Source organism: Vombatus ursinus, unplaced genomic scaffold, assembly GCF_900497805.2.
Source record: "Vombatus ursinus unplaced genomic scaffold, bare-nosed wombat genome assembly UNPS02014832.1, whole genome shotgun sequence".
In the NCBI taxonomy this organism is placed as follows: Eukaryota; Metazoa; Chordata; class Mammalia; order Diprotodontia; family Vombatidae; genus Vombatus; species Vombatus ursinus.
In genome coordinates, this window is record NW_020954610.1 from 68,338,109 (window position 1) to 68,351,010 (window position 12,902).

The following is a 12,902-nucleotide window of genomic DNA, read 5'->3' on the forward strand; positions in this document are numbered from 1 at the left end:
ATCAACAAACATGCAATAAGTGTTTACCCCGTGCCAGGCACTGTACTAAGTGCCAGAGACACAAAGAAAAAAAAATATCCATGAGTTCAAGGAGCTCACCATCTAATGGGGAGACAACATGCAAGCCGCTATGTAAAAACAAGATTTATACAGGATATATTAGAGATAATCTCAAAGTATTAGGGGCAACAAACAAAGTCTTCTTGCAGAAAGTGGAATTTTTTAGCTAAGACTTGAAGGAAGCCAGGAGGCGCGAGTAGAAAAGGAGAACATTCCAGGTATGGGAGACAGCCATTGCAAATATCTGGAGATGGGAGATAGTCTTGTGCAAAGAAGAAAGTAGGCCAGTGTCTGTGGATCATAGAGTACATTACATGAAGGGGAGTCAGGTATAGGAAGACTGGAAAGATAGGAATGGATCAGGTTATGAAGACCTTTAAAAGCCAAACAGGATTTTATATTTGATTCTGGAGGTAATAGGAAGCCACTGGAGCTGGAGAGATGACCCAATCATCTTTAGAAAGGTAAGTTTGATAGCTGAGTGGAGCATAGACTGGGGTGAAGAGAGGTGAAGAGAGGGTCAGTGAGACAAATCAACTAAAAGGCTATTGCAATAGCTCAGGAGTAAAGTCATAAGGGCACGCACCAGGATAGTAGCAAAGTCAGGGTGGAAAAAAGGGTGTATGTTCAAGATGTTGTGAAGGTAGATTCGATATGACTTGGCAATAGATTGGATGGTGGGGGAAGGGAAGTGGTGATGAAGTAAGAAGTTGAGGATGATAGCTAGGTCGTGAGCCTCCATGACTAGGGAGATGGGGTGATTGACTTAACAATAATAAGAGAGTTAGGAAGAGGGGAGGGTATAAAAACAAAATAAATACACTTTTAAAATACATCAGTTTGCCTGTTTGCCACAATCCCTCTAATATATAGACTATTTCCATCTTTTTTCATCTTTGCCTACTATATAAAACATGAAACTTCCAAGTTATTTTAATTTAATTTAAACTTCAAGACACTTCTCATATTATTAGTGATTTGGAGGCTAGTTTTATGTAGACATTTATAGTTTACATTTTTTTTCACAAGGATGTTAATATGCTTTACCACTAAGCATTTTTGTAGATTCAACTTCAAGATGCTTTTCCTGCCACAATTGTAAGTAGCTACATTGACCTACTTGTTCTTCCAACAGACGCTCTCCCATTTTCTGTATCCTGATCTCTGAGACTCTATTATTGTATTTTTATCCCCATTTAGAGTGAGAGCTCCTGGAGGGCAGAGTATTTTTATCTTTTTTTTTTGTATCTCCAGTTAGTACTTAGTACAGGGCATGATGCAAAATAAACATTTAATAAATGTTTGTTGATTGATTCTTCCACACCAAACTGAGCCCCAGGTCTCTCCTTCCCTAGCCTTGCTTTCTTCGAGTTAAAATTTTGCTTTATACAGCTCAGTCCATTATCCTACCCCCATCCAAAAAAACTTAAATTCTTGTAATTTACATATCCCCTGTTCTCTCTATCCCAATCACATCCAATAGACTGAGATGCAAAACTAGAGATAAACATGAGCAGAGAAAAGAACTTAATTTTGAAAAGAACTTCATAGGCTGTACTGTTGGGCCAAATCTAATCATTATATTTAATAGAGGTAAATGTCATCTTATATTTGAGTTCAATATATCAAGTATACATTTACAGGATGGGAGGATCTGTCATTTATATTATTATTTCCATACATTATCTTGAGTTTCACAAAAATATTTTGTAGTGGGTATTGTTATCCTCATTTATGCATGAAGAAACTGTGTCTCTGCAACTTGCCCATGGCAAAATAATTAGTAAATTTCAGAATTTAAAACTCATTTTTCTCTCAACTTCAATTCTAGGACTCATTCCTCTATACTACACTGTTTTTCAGTGAAGAGAAATAAAGCAAGACCATAGTCTGTACAAAAAAGGCCTAGTGGCTTTCATCAACCATAAGGTCAATAAAAGTCAATGGCATGGCATGAATGCCTCCTCTTTCCCCCCCACCCCCCCCACAAAGTTGAGAAGTAAGGCTACATTAATGGAAATAAAGTGAAAAGAATGAGGCAGGTCACAGTTTTGCTACACTCTATATCACATCTGTAGTACTATGTTCAATGTTCTGGAGGTCACATTTTAGAAAGGACATTGAAGATGCTACCAGGACTGGTTTAAAGAACTGTACCTGTTCAAATCAATGACCTCTAACATCCTTTTGAGCTCTAAATCCATGAGCCTACATTTAGCCTTGGAGAAAAGAAGACATAGTGAGTGCCTAAGAGCTATTTTTAAGAATTTAAAAGGTAACATGTAGTATTATTAGACTTTTTTTTTGTTTTGTCCAAGAGAGTAGAATTAAAGAAATGGGTGAAAGTGCCAGAGAAGCACATTTATACTAAATATAATGGAAAATTCTCTCAACAATTTGAGCGATTCAATATTGGAAAAGGCTGATTCAAGGGCTAGAAAATTCACCAGCAAGGGAGGTCCCTAATAAGAGATTAGATAGTCACTAGAGGAAAGAGCATATGTAAAGCTCTTTATAAACCCTAAAATGGCATGTAAATGTTAGCCATTTTTATTTTTCTAATGGTATTATGACTTACCAGATATGTTATAGAGGGAATTCCAGGCTCAGCATGGGCTGGGCTAGATGTGCCTTATGGTTAGAGTTCTGAACCCAAAGTCAACAAGACCAAAGTTGTAATGTGATCTCAGATATATACTAGCTATATGACCCTGAGCAAGTCCCTTAATCTCTATCTCAGTTTCCTCATATGTAAAATGGAGGTACTAATAGCATCCATCTCCTAGGGTTGTTGTAAAGATAAAAAGATATAACATTTGTAAAGTGCTTTTACAAGCCTTAAGGAACTATAGATGGCTTCTGAGGTCCCTTCTCACACAAAGATTCCAAGTTTCTTTGAAATATAAACCAACACAAAACTTGAATCAGTGGTTAACCCATCTCTGTCTTTAAAAGGTGACACATATTTGACTCCTTTGTCCTTCAGGAGGAAGAAGGGTGTTTTTATATCTTAGTCAGTAAAAATCTGCATTGCTGGGATGACAAGACTCACTTTCTGCTGGAAGCCTAACAACTTTCTGACACATTGTCAGAATGTGTCAGGTTAGGTTACTGTGGTTCTATTTCATGGGGATATGACACATGGCACTATCATGGTCCATTCAGTTGCTTCCTGTCAATGACTGCCACTGAGGAATGGAAATAAATCAAACCCCAAGCCAGATCCAGGACCACTGCTCAATAGTCACTTTCAAGTTCTACTTTTAATACCTGTGGTTTTGTATTACTGATACTAAGTTTAAAAAAATTCTTTGCAATGAATTTTAAATGAGGTAAAAGCTCTCACCAGAGATTTGTTAAAAGCAGATGAACAGCTGTTCTCTTTCCCCCCCTTTTTTTAGTCAAAGGGCTTTAAATTATATATTAACCAAAAAGGTAAACAGAATAAAATGGGCAATTAAATATTAATGGAAGATGTAGTGGAATTGTCCTGTGCTGCACTTAAAACAGCCTGAATGATTGAGCTGTGAATTGCTCTCCCCGAGGTATTGAAATATTCATCAGTGCTATTTAATAAATGTTCATATTCGCAGGCACTCATGTTTACACTACAGCACTTGCAAGAGAGTGCTTACTAAAGAAAACATTTTAATGGAAGGTGAACTTTCCTGTACAGTGAGTCACCTTAAATTATACAGAGTGTGCAGCAGAGGAGACAGAAATCTCTTTGCTGACAAATGAGAAGGCTGTATAACACAGGACTGTCTTTTGTTAAGAGGGAGGCTGGGCTGGTATAGCGGCTTTATGGCTCCAAGACTATTTTGAGGTTTAAAAAATTTATCTGGTTTGCATTTTTAAAATGTTTAACCTTTTCTGCCTGCAGCAGAGTCTCCTTCCAAGACCACTTGGATTAGAGATGCTATTACTAGAAACTGCCTACCTTATGGGAAAGGATGCGAGAGGAAGCAGAATAGAACTTGCAGAGGAAATCCCTTAAACAATTGAGGTAAATACTCTCCAGGTGACAGTGGGGGAGGACTCAAGCCCATATTCAGCATTTATGAGTACAGGCAGATAGATCCTGCTTCTTAGCTCTTCCTTTCCATGACATCCACTTAGTCATCCTTTCCCAAGTACTGCAAATACAGTGTTACCTCAAGTGGGGAGTTCGATAGCTCTCCTAAAGTTAAACAGGATGAAGCCTGATCAATACTTGGAATGGGTAGACCCCTGGGGAAGAAGCTAAGGTTCACTAACTGAGGTGAGGGGGTGGGGAGTGGTGGCTATGGCCTATGTCTGCATATGCAGAACAGGACCTATTTGGAAGGAAGTAATAGATGTTGTCAAGTGCCTATACCCCTCAGCCAGAGTGGCTAATGTGGGGTAACACAATCACCTCAATTCAACTCCATGAGAGAAATGAATTTAAGTCAATAACTCACAAACTTATTAATTAGAAAAATCATTCATAAATTACACAAAAGTTATTCATTTTCACCTGGCTAATCTGGATTTCATGACCTCCAGACACTCCTCATTCTGCAAGATTAAACCAACTCTAAAACTAATATCTTCTCAGAACCCCTTGCCCCTGGTGTCCCTCCATCCCTTTAGTTGGAGAGAGTATTTGGGGGGGGGATATCTGGAAGCTCTTCCTAGACCTTCTATTTGAGGAAGGCATCAAGAGAACTAACTTCACCATGTGCCACCTGGCTGACCTTCTGGATTTCATATTTTCCATAAACTCATCATTCTGCAACATGAAATCAACTCTGAAACCCACACCTCCTCAATACCCTCCTACCCCTGGGAGCCTTTTTACCCTTTTATTGGAGAGAATAGGGTTTGGACAGTAGAGACCTCCTCCCACCTAGCTGACCTCCTGGATCTCATGATCTCCAACACCTCATTTGGCAAGCTGAAATCAACTTTGAAATTCATGCCTTCTCAGATCATTTCCTTTTCTGGATGAAGGACTTTATCATGTCTCCCATCCCTTTTCAGCTTCTTTTTATGTGTTGTTTTCCCCCATTAGATTGTGAAGTCCTTGAGGGCAGGGACTTTCATATCTTTCTTTGTATCCCCAGTGATTAGCATAGTACTTGGTTCATAGTAGATACTTAATAAGTAAATGGCTATTTACTAAGATTAAATAACTTGCCCACAGTCACTCTACCAGTACCTTTCAGGAGCAATTCTTGAACCCTCTAAAGCCAAATCTCTGAATCCACTGAACCACATTGACTCTCCTTACTATCTTATATTTAATGGTAATATTCAGCAAAACACTGATAAAAGATTATCTCCAGTCTCATGACATAGAATTTTTTAAAATTGTATTTCAAATAAGATAATTCATTTAACTATAGTCTTCAAGACTAAAGTTAATGAGTTAAATACTTAAGAAAATAATAAGAGTTAGTTCAATCTGTGTTCTTTTCCATTTTTTTTTGTAATTACTGCTTTGAGTGAAAGTATGGTACAGTATTGTCAATTAAGACTAAGAATCTTTCAGTACCAATTTCATCTATAAAAGGGGATGAATATCAACTGTACTTATTTCACAGAGTTGTTGTAAGGATCAAATAATTCAATGTACATAAAATGCTTTGTAAACCTTTAAGCATTTAGTATCATTTGTCATCATCATCATCCTCATACCTTGAAAATACATTGTTCATTGACTTTTAAATTGTACTGCTTCTAGCACAAATTTCTCCTGTATATACTCAGTCACTCTCCTTACCTTCATAAACTTCAGTTTTACTAACTAGCTACTGAGATGATCAAGTCCAAACATATCAACTCCATTTTTGTTACTGTTCAAAGCAGAATATGAAAATATATGATGTATTGATGATTTCAGCAAGATGGGGGCTCTCCATTTGAAAACTCCATCAATATATATCATGGTATCATATATCATAGATCATAAAATCAAGAAACTATGGGTACATGGATGTGCCAGGTACTGTGCCAAGAGCTGAGTATGCAAAGAAAAGTGAAAGATGTCTCGTGGTTTCAAAAAGTTCACAGCCTAATGTGGAGACAACATGCAAATAATTATATACAAACTATAGACAGTGTAAGTTGGAGATAATCATGAAGCGAAGGTTCTAGAATTGAGGAGGATGAACATGGTAGATGGTGGGAATTTAGCTAAAACTTAAAAGAAGCTAGAAGATAGAGATAAAGAGAGAAAGAGCCATTCCAGGCATGCGGGACAGCCAGTAAAATACCCAGAACCAGGAGATTAAGTGTTTTGTTCAAGGTAAGGCAAGGAAGCTAGTGTCACCAAATCACATGGTATGTAGCCAGGAATAACGTGCAGTGTTGCCTGTGAAGCCTTCACAGTGAATACAGAATAATGGGGGCACAGAGTCCCCATTATAGATCCCTCTTGTTACTATTCCCTTATTTTGCAATTCCTTCCACTTCCCCATAACATGGGTGATAGCCTGGGCTTTGAGAAGAGTATTTTTGTTTCTATCATCATCATCAAATATTATTAAATTGATTATTAAAATCATATTTGGATACCTCATTGTGGTAAAGAAACACTGGATTCTTGAGACCTAAGTCAACAGAATGCAAGTTTTGCCAAACTGTACCACACTGAAAGATATACAGCATGGGCCCAGCAACAGAAAGCCAAGGACAACCCTAGCTAATTATGGAGAAGTTCAACATCAGAAGTTGGGATTTTTTCCCCCGCAAGGGGAAGAGGGGAATTAGACCTATGATTTCATTTATATAGAAATTCCCAGATGAAGAAACTCCCTCTGTCAATACAGGTCAATGCCTTCTCTGCAATTTATAATCTTAGAGAGTTGAGAAGTTAATCACTGAGAAGTTAATCAAGTTATCCAGAGACACACAGACAGTATGTGTCAGCTATGAACTCAGCTCTTCCTGGCTTGGAGGCCAACTCTCTATCGATCACACCATGCTGACTCCACTTTTTGCAAGGGAATAATGTGTGGGGGAGTGAGTGGGCACAGCAATTCGTGAAATAGATGACAACAAAAAAAATGGTCCTTGGTCTAATACTTTGCTTCTTTCTCCATTTGCAATAATAACAGAGTGGTAGAAAGGAGGTCAGAAAGTGCTAAGATTCTGACATTTTCATACCATCTACAAATAGTAATTTCATGCTGATACTTGCCAGTGTGCCATCTTGTTCAGCTACCACCAAGTTGACATACTGTTGAAAGAATTACAGTTTCATGCCAATATTAATAATACTACTACAAATGAAACTAGAAGACACAAATCATACCTTGAAAGTTCTCCTCAGCAAAGAGAATGAAAACATTGGCAGAATTTGTTTCATCTTATATCCCCAAACAAGTTACATCTTTTCATAGGTTGTTGGCCATCTTGATGAGTCATGTCTGTGACAGAGATGTGTATGTATATACAAATACACACATACACACATATATGTACAAACAGATTACGGAGGTACTTACAACTAATGCATCAACATCTGTTATGAAGGATGGAAAAGCAGAGAAATTCTATGAAGTCCCTGACAAGGTCATCCAAATTAAGTCAACATATGCTTGGATATTTGATAATTTCAATTTGAAAAATAGGCATGAGTTGGACATTGAAAAGAATACTAGAAAATGTGGTTTGCAGGGGAAAAAAACTTAAAAAGCCAAGGCTTATGGACTACATGCTTCTATGTTATAAATATTTTTTTGTCAGGAAGAGAGAGTCAGAAGGTGATGGACCCTGCAAGCCCTGAACAGCATCATAAACAATGAAAATGACAGGAAACGCCTGGTTACAGACATAGCAGACATTTCAGAATCAGCTGTCTCTGTACAGTCAGATCATCAACTGGTTAGAGCAAAGGTCAAAGTAAATGCCAATTTAAAAGAAAGGATAAAGATGAAAAGGAGACACTGCATTGTGATCATAGCAGCTAAACCCTGACCTGTCTAAACAAGCTGTCAATTCAAAAACAAAAAGAAAAAGAAAAGGAAAAAAAAAGAATATTTATTGCAATGATCACAAATTCTTAGAAAAGTTTAGAAGGTATAAGACATTTGCCACAATAAACTGACTGAAAGAGTCTCAAACCTCTTTAGTTGTCAAACACAATGGGACAAAAGCACAGAATTTCAGAACCAGAAGGGACCTCAGCAGCCACCTAATCCAACCCACCGCTGGAAAAAGAATATTCTCTACATCAGTAGTGTCAAGGGCCACTAAATCCTATGTAAAGATGCCTGCTGGCCAGGCATTGTATAGTAATATTATCGATGGTCCATTGTATTTTTATTTTCTCATTTCTCACCTGGCTGCACTACTCTGGGTCTTCTCCGACTTCCCCACCATGCTCCAGGAAGCTCATTCTTGGGATAACCTCATCATCCTGTAAGATCTTATCATCCTTGGGACTCCACAGCATTACTACCCTCTGCTTCCCTGCTCTGATTGGAGGGTGGGGCCACGAACTTCAAAACCTTCCCCCATCCTGCCTTTAAGAAAGGAGCTCAGCTCAGAACAAGTCATTTCTTACTTGGCTGCACTATTTTGGGACATTTCTGACTTTTCCACCTTCCTTCTACCTAAAATATTTTCTCCTATATAGGATTGAACATATGTTCAATCCCCTACCCTCTCTTTTTTCCAGATTCCTTTTGTTTTTTGCCTTCTTCCAATGAAACTGTAAGCTAATTGAGAGCAGGGAATTTCTTTTTCTATTTATACCCCCAGTGCTTAGCATAGTACCTGGCATATAGTTGGAGCTTAATAAATGGTCAGTGCCTCTTTTATCAAACATTTCGCAATTTATTTTAATCAGGTTCCTACCACACTCAGGTGTGTGGCTGGCTTACAATGAGTCCCCCTTTGCTCTACAATCAAATTGGTCATCCAGGGACTGAAATTCAGGGCTCAATGTACCTACCAACTTTAAAGGCAGCACATTCCACTGTTAAATAGCTGTAATTTATGGGAAGAAGAACATCTTTCTTGCAATATGCCCAAATGTGTATCTTTGCAACTTCTACCATTGTGCCTAGTTTTGCCTCCTAGGGTGAAGCAGAACATCCTTGTACCATGTGTTAGCCCTTCAACTACTTGAAGATGGTTCTTTTGTTCATTACCTAAGTCTTCTCTCCTCAAGGTTAACTATACTTCCTTCGACTGATTCACATAAAGAATGAACTAAAGTCCTTTCATAATCCATGTTGTTCTTCTCTGGATATTCTATAGTGTATCAACTTTCTTCCTAAAATATATTCACCAGCACTCAAAACAATGACCTTGGTCTGGCTAGAGCAGAGTACTGTGGAACTTTTACCTCCTTGGTCTCAGAAGCTGCATATCTCTATTTAAAATTTTTTCTTTAAATTTATTTTATTTTTAATTTATGGAATAAAACAAGCATTTCTATGTGTGTGTATTTTATATATATATATATATATATATATGTAATACACATATGTGTGTGTGTGTGTATGTTTGTTTTTTGCTTTTTAAAGACAGCATGACATAGTGGATAGAGATCCAGTCTTGGAATCAGGAACACAAGGATTCAAGATGTACCTCTGGCACCTGTTGGCTGTATGACCCTGGGAAAATCATCACTTCTCAGTGACCCCAGCAATTCTCTAATTTTCAGGGCAAGTGCTAACCTGTATTAGTTGAGAAAGCTTCCTCTCAGGACATTTTCTCTGCTAATGATATAACTAATCTGTTGTTGTTGTTTTTTTAAAGTAAGCTTCTTATTCTAGTCTAAGATCACATTAGCTTTTCTGTAATATAACCCTATGAAAACCCCTAGATCATTTTTCAGATAGATTGCTGTCTATCCATGCCCCCATGCCTTTCTTATCAAGTTTTTGTGGCACTGACTTTTGAATCCAAATGTAAGACTTTATCATTATTATTATTAAATCTGATGATAATTATATAGTAAGCATTTATATACCACTTTACGGTTTATAAATCATTTGACAAACGTTTCACTTTATTTTCACAACAATGCTGAGAGGTAGGTACCATTATTATCCTTATTTTACAGATGAGGACACTGAGGAAAACAGGGGCTAAATTATTTGCCCAGAGTCACATGTCTAATAAATGTTTAAAATGGGATTTGACCTCGGGTCTTCCAGAATCCAGGTCTAGCACTCTATCAACCATGCCATGTAATTGCCTATTTATCACTACTAAATTGCATGTTATTTAATTTGCTTTAATATCCTATCTTGTCAAGTTTGTTTTGGATCTTGATTCATTTGTCCAGTATGATAACTATCACTTCCATCACTGTGTCTTCTGAAAATTTGGCAAGGATGCCATATATGTATTTATTCAAATCACAGAGAAAAACATTAAAGACCTCATGGCCAAGAATATATCTCTGAGTTTACTCCAGTGAAGGCTTCCAAGTTGATATCCAATTATTCTTTGTGTCTAACCAATAAAACAGTTTAAAATCCATCTAAGTGTACTACACCTTTGCCAAGTGAATAGATATATTATGTCAGCCAAAGGCAATGTCATTTTAGAGCAGAGGTCCACTTGCAAAAGACTAGGGGGGTGGATAAGGGGAGGCTTTTAAGGCAATATCATGAATAAACAGTCAAAAGCAACTGAGGAGAAAATGAGCCACATAGCCTATATTATCCTAAGAAAATGTGTAGGTGAACATGGAAGGATAACAATAAAGAGATGTAAAATGTAACAAAGCTGCTGGTATTTGGATAAAAATGATAATTGAACTTATGGGAGTACATAAGAAGACTAAGAAACAGAACATAGAAGGAGACTATAAGAGGGCCCTGGACAGAGTCCATTATTGGAGAAAAGGAAATGAATTATTAAAGGTGGTGAAACATGATGGATAGAACACTGGAACTGGAGTCAAACTTGTATTCAAATTTTTCTTCAGATTCTTTTTTTTATTATTTGTCAAATCTTTACTGGGTAAGTAGGGAAGGTTGGCAGGGTCCAGCTTAGTCTTTCTTGGCAGCAGCCTTCCTCATGGCAGGTAGGACGTTGCTGAGCTCCTCTCTCTTCCTCTTGGCCTGGATGTCAGTTCCCACCCTTTTTTTTCCATGAACTTAAGGGCTCGCTTATCCTTGGAGACCTTTAACAATTCCATGGCCCGCCTCTCATAAGGGGCAAATCCACACACCTCCCGGGTCATATCTCTCACAAACTTGGTGTGTTTGGTCAAACGCCCATGGCAGTGTCAGTGTCTTGGCTTGGAAATGTTTTTGGTAACTTTGTGGCCCTTGCTGAGGCCTACGGCCATGGGGTATCGAATGGCCATGACTGCAGCGCTGTCGGCCCAATGGCAGTCACAGCAGAAGGAAGCTTCAGATTCTTAATAGCTATGTAGTCATTGGTGGTCTCATTTACCTTCTCAGAGCCTCCAATTCAATATTTGCAAAATCAGGCTATTTATACTTTCACTATCTATGTTCATAGGATAGTTTTTGGGAAAAATATTGTAAAACTTAATATAAAATGTGAGTTATGAGGATGATGATGACCTGGCTAATGAGAATGAAAAGGATAAATTAAGTAAATAGGAGAACCAAAAAAACAAACAAAACTCCACAAAATCCAAAGGAGGAGAAAAATCAAGGAGAGGGAAATTCTTAGCAATGGCCAAAAAGAAAGAGAGTTCAAAGAGAAAAACTATTCAAAGATCACTGGTAACCTTTGAAAAAGCAATTTCTGATGAGTAGTGAAATCAGAGTTGGAACACAAGGAGCTGAGAAGTGGGTGATGGGGAAATGGAAGAGGTAAGTAGAGTTAACTTTTTCTAGGAGTTTGCCTAAGAAAAGGAGGAACTAGATCAGATAACAGATTGAGGAAGCTTCCCATTACCAACATGACTTGATCGTGAGGAATTATATAAAGTAATACTAAAAGACCTACATGAGGAGAAAGAAATGGGCTGATTATGTGACAAGAATGAGGGGCAATAGATGGACAGAAACTCTTAAGATCTACTTATGGTAGATTCCCTATGGAGAATTTATGGGCAGTCATGAATAGGAGTAGCATGGCATGGAAAGGCATAAATGGGTTCAATTAAATTCCATTCAACAAGCATTTAAAAAGCACCTACTACGTACTAGATGCTTGGGATATAGAGACAAAAATGAAACAGTTCTTATCTAGGATCATGTGAGATAGAACATGTAGAGAGATAAATAAATACACAGTACACAAAATAAAAAGCAAATAAAGAGGAACTAAAAACCTGAAGAAAGAGAAAATATCTTTCGTAGAAAGTGTCACGTGAGCTGATCCTTGAACAGAGCTGGGGCTCCAAAATGTGATGTTGTAGAAGGAGAACTTTTCAAACATGGGGACAGCCTGTGTGCAAAGGCTGGAGGTGAGAGATGGAATGTTGTACACATGGAATGTCAAGTAGGCTAGCACAGCTTGAAAAGGAAAAAAATCACCCTAAGATAAACTGAAACAAATTATGATCCAACCCCATAAAATTTATGAAGCTGCTATAATATGCTAGTCATAGTTGGTAAGTGCTGGGGATAAAATTAATAAAAAGAAAAAAAAAAACAGTCCCTGCTCCCTCAAGGAGTTTACAATCTAAAGGGAAGACAATATACAAAATGAGGCAGGAGAGTAGGCAGGTTCAGGGGTGGGGGGAGGAAGAGATAAGACACCAGGTGGTAAGTATCCAGTGTGAACAGGGCAGCAGATGCAAAGTGGAGTGTTCTGAGAGTCCAGTTTTTGCCCTCTATAAAGGAAGGCACTGGGGAGTAGGAATTTGATACTCTGCCCCCCAACCCTCCAAAAAGAGGGGAGAGGAAGCCTGGGGAGGTGGAGTTAATCAA

At 37.9% G+C, this 12,902-nt stretch overlaps 1 pseudogene; it reads right to left on the reverse strand.

The window, feature by feature from the left end:
• Positions 1 to 11,039: 11,039 nt before the first annotated feature.
• On the reverse strand, positions 11,040 to 11,359 carry LOC114025542 (annotated as a pseudogene).
• Between the last annotated feature and the right edge of the window lie 1,543 nt (positions 11,360 to 12,902).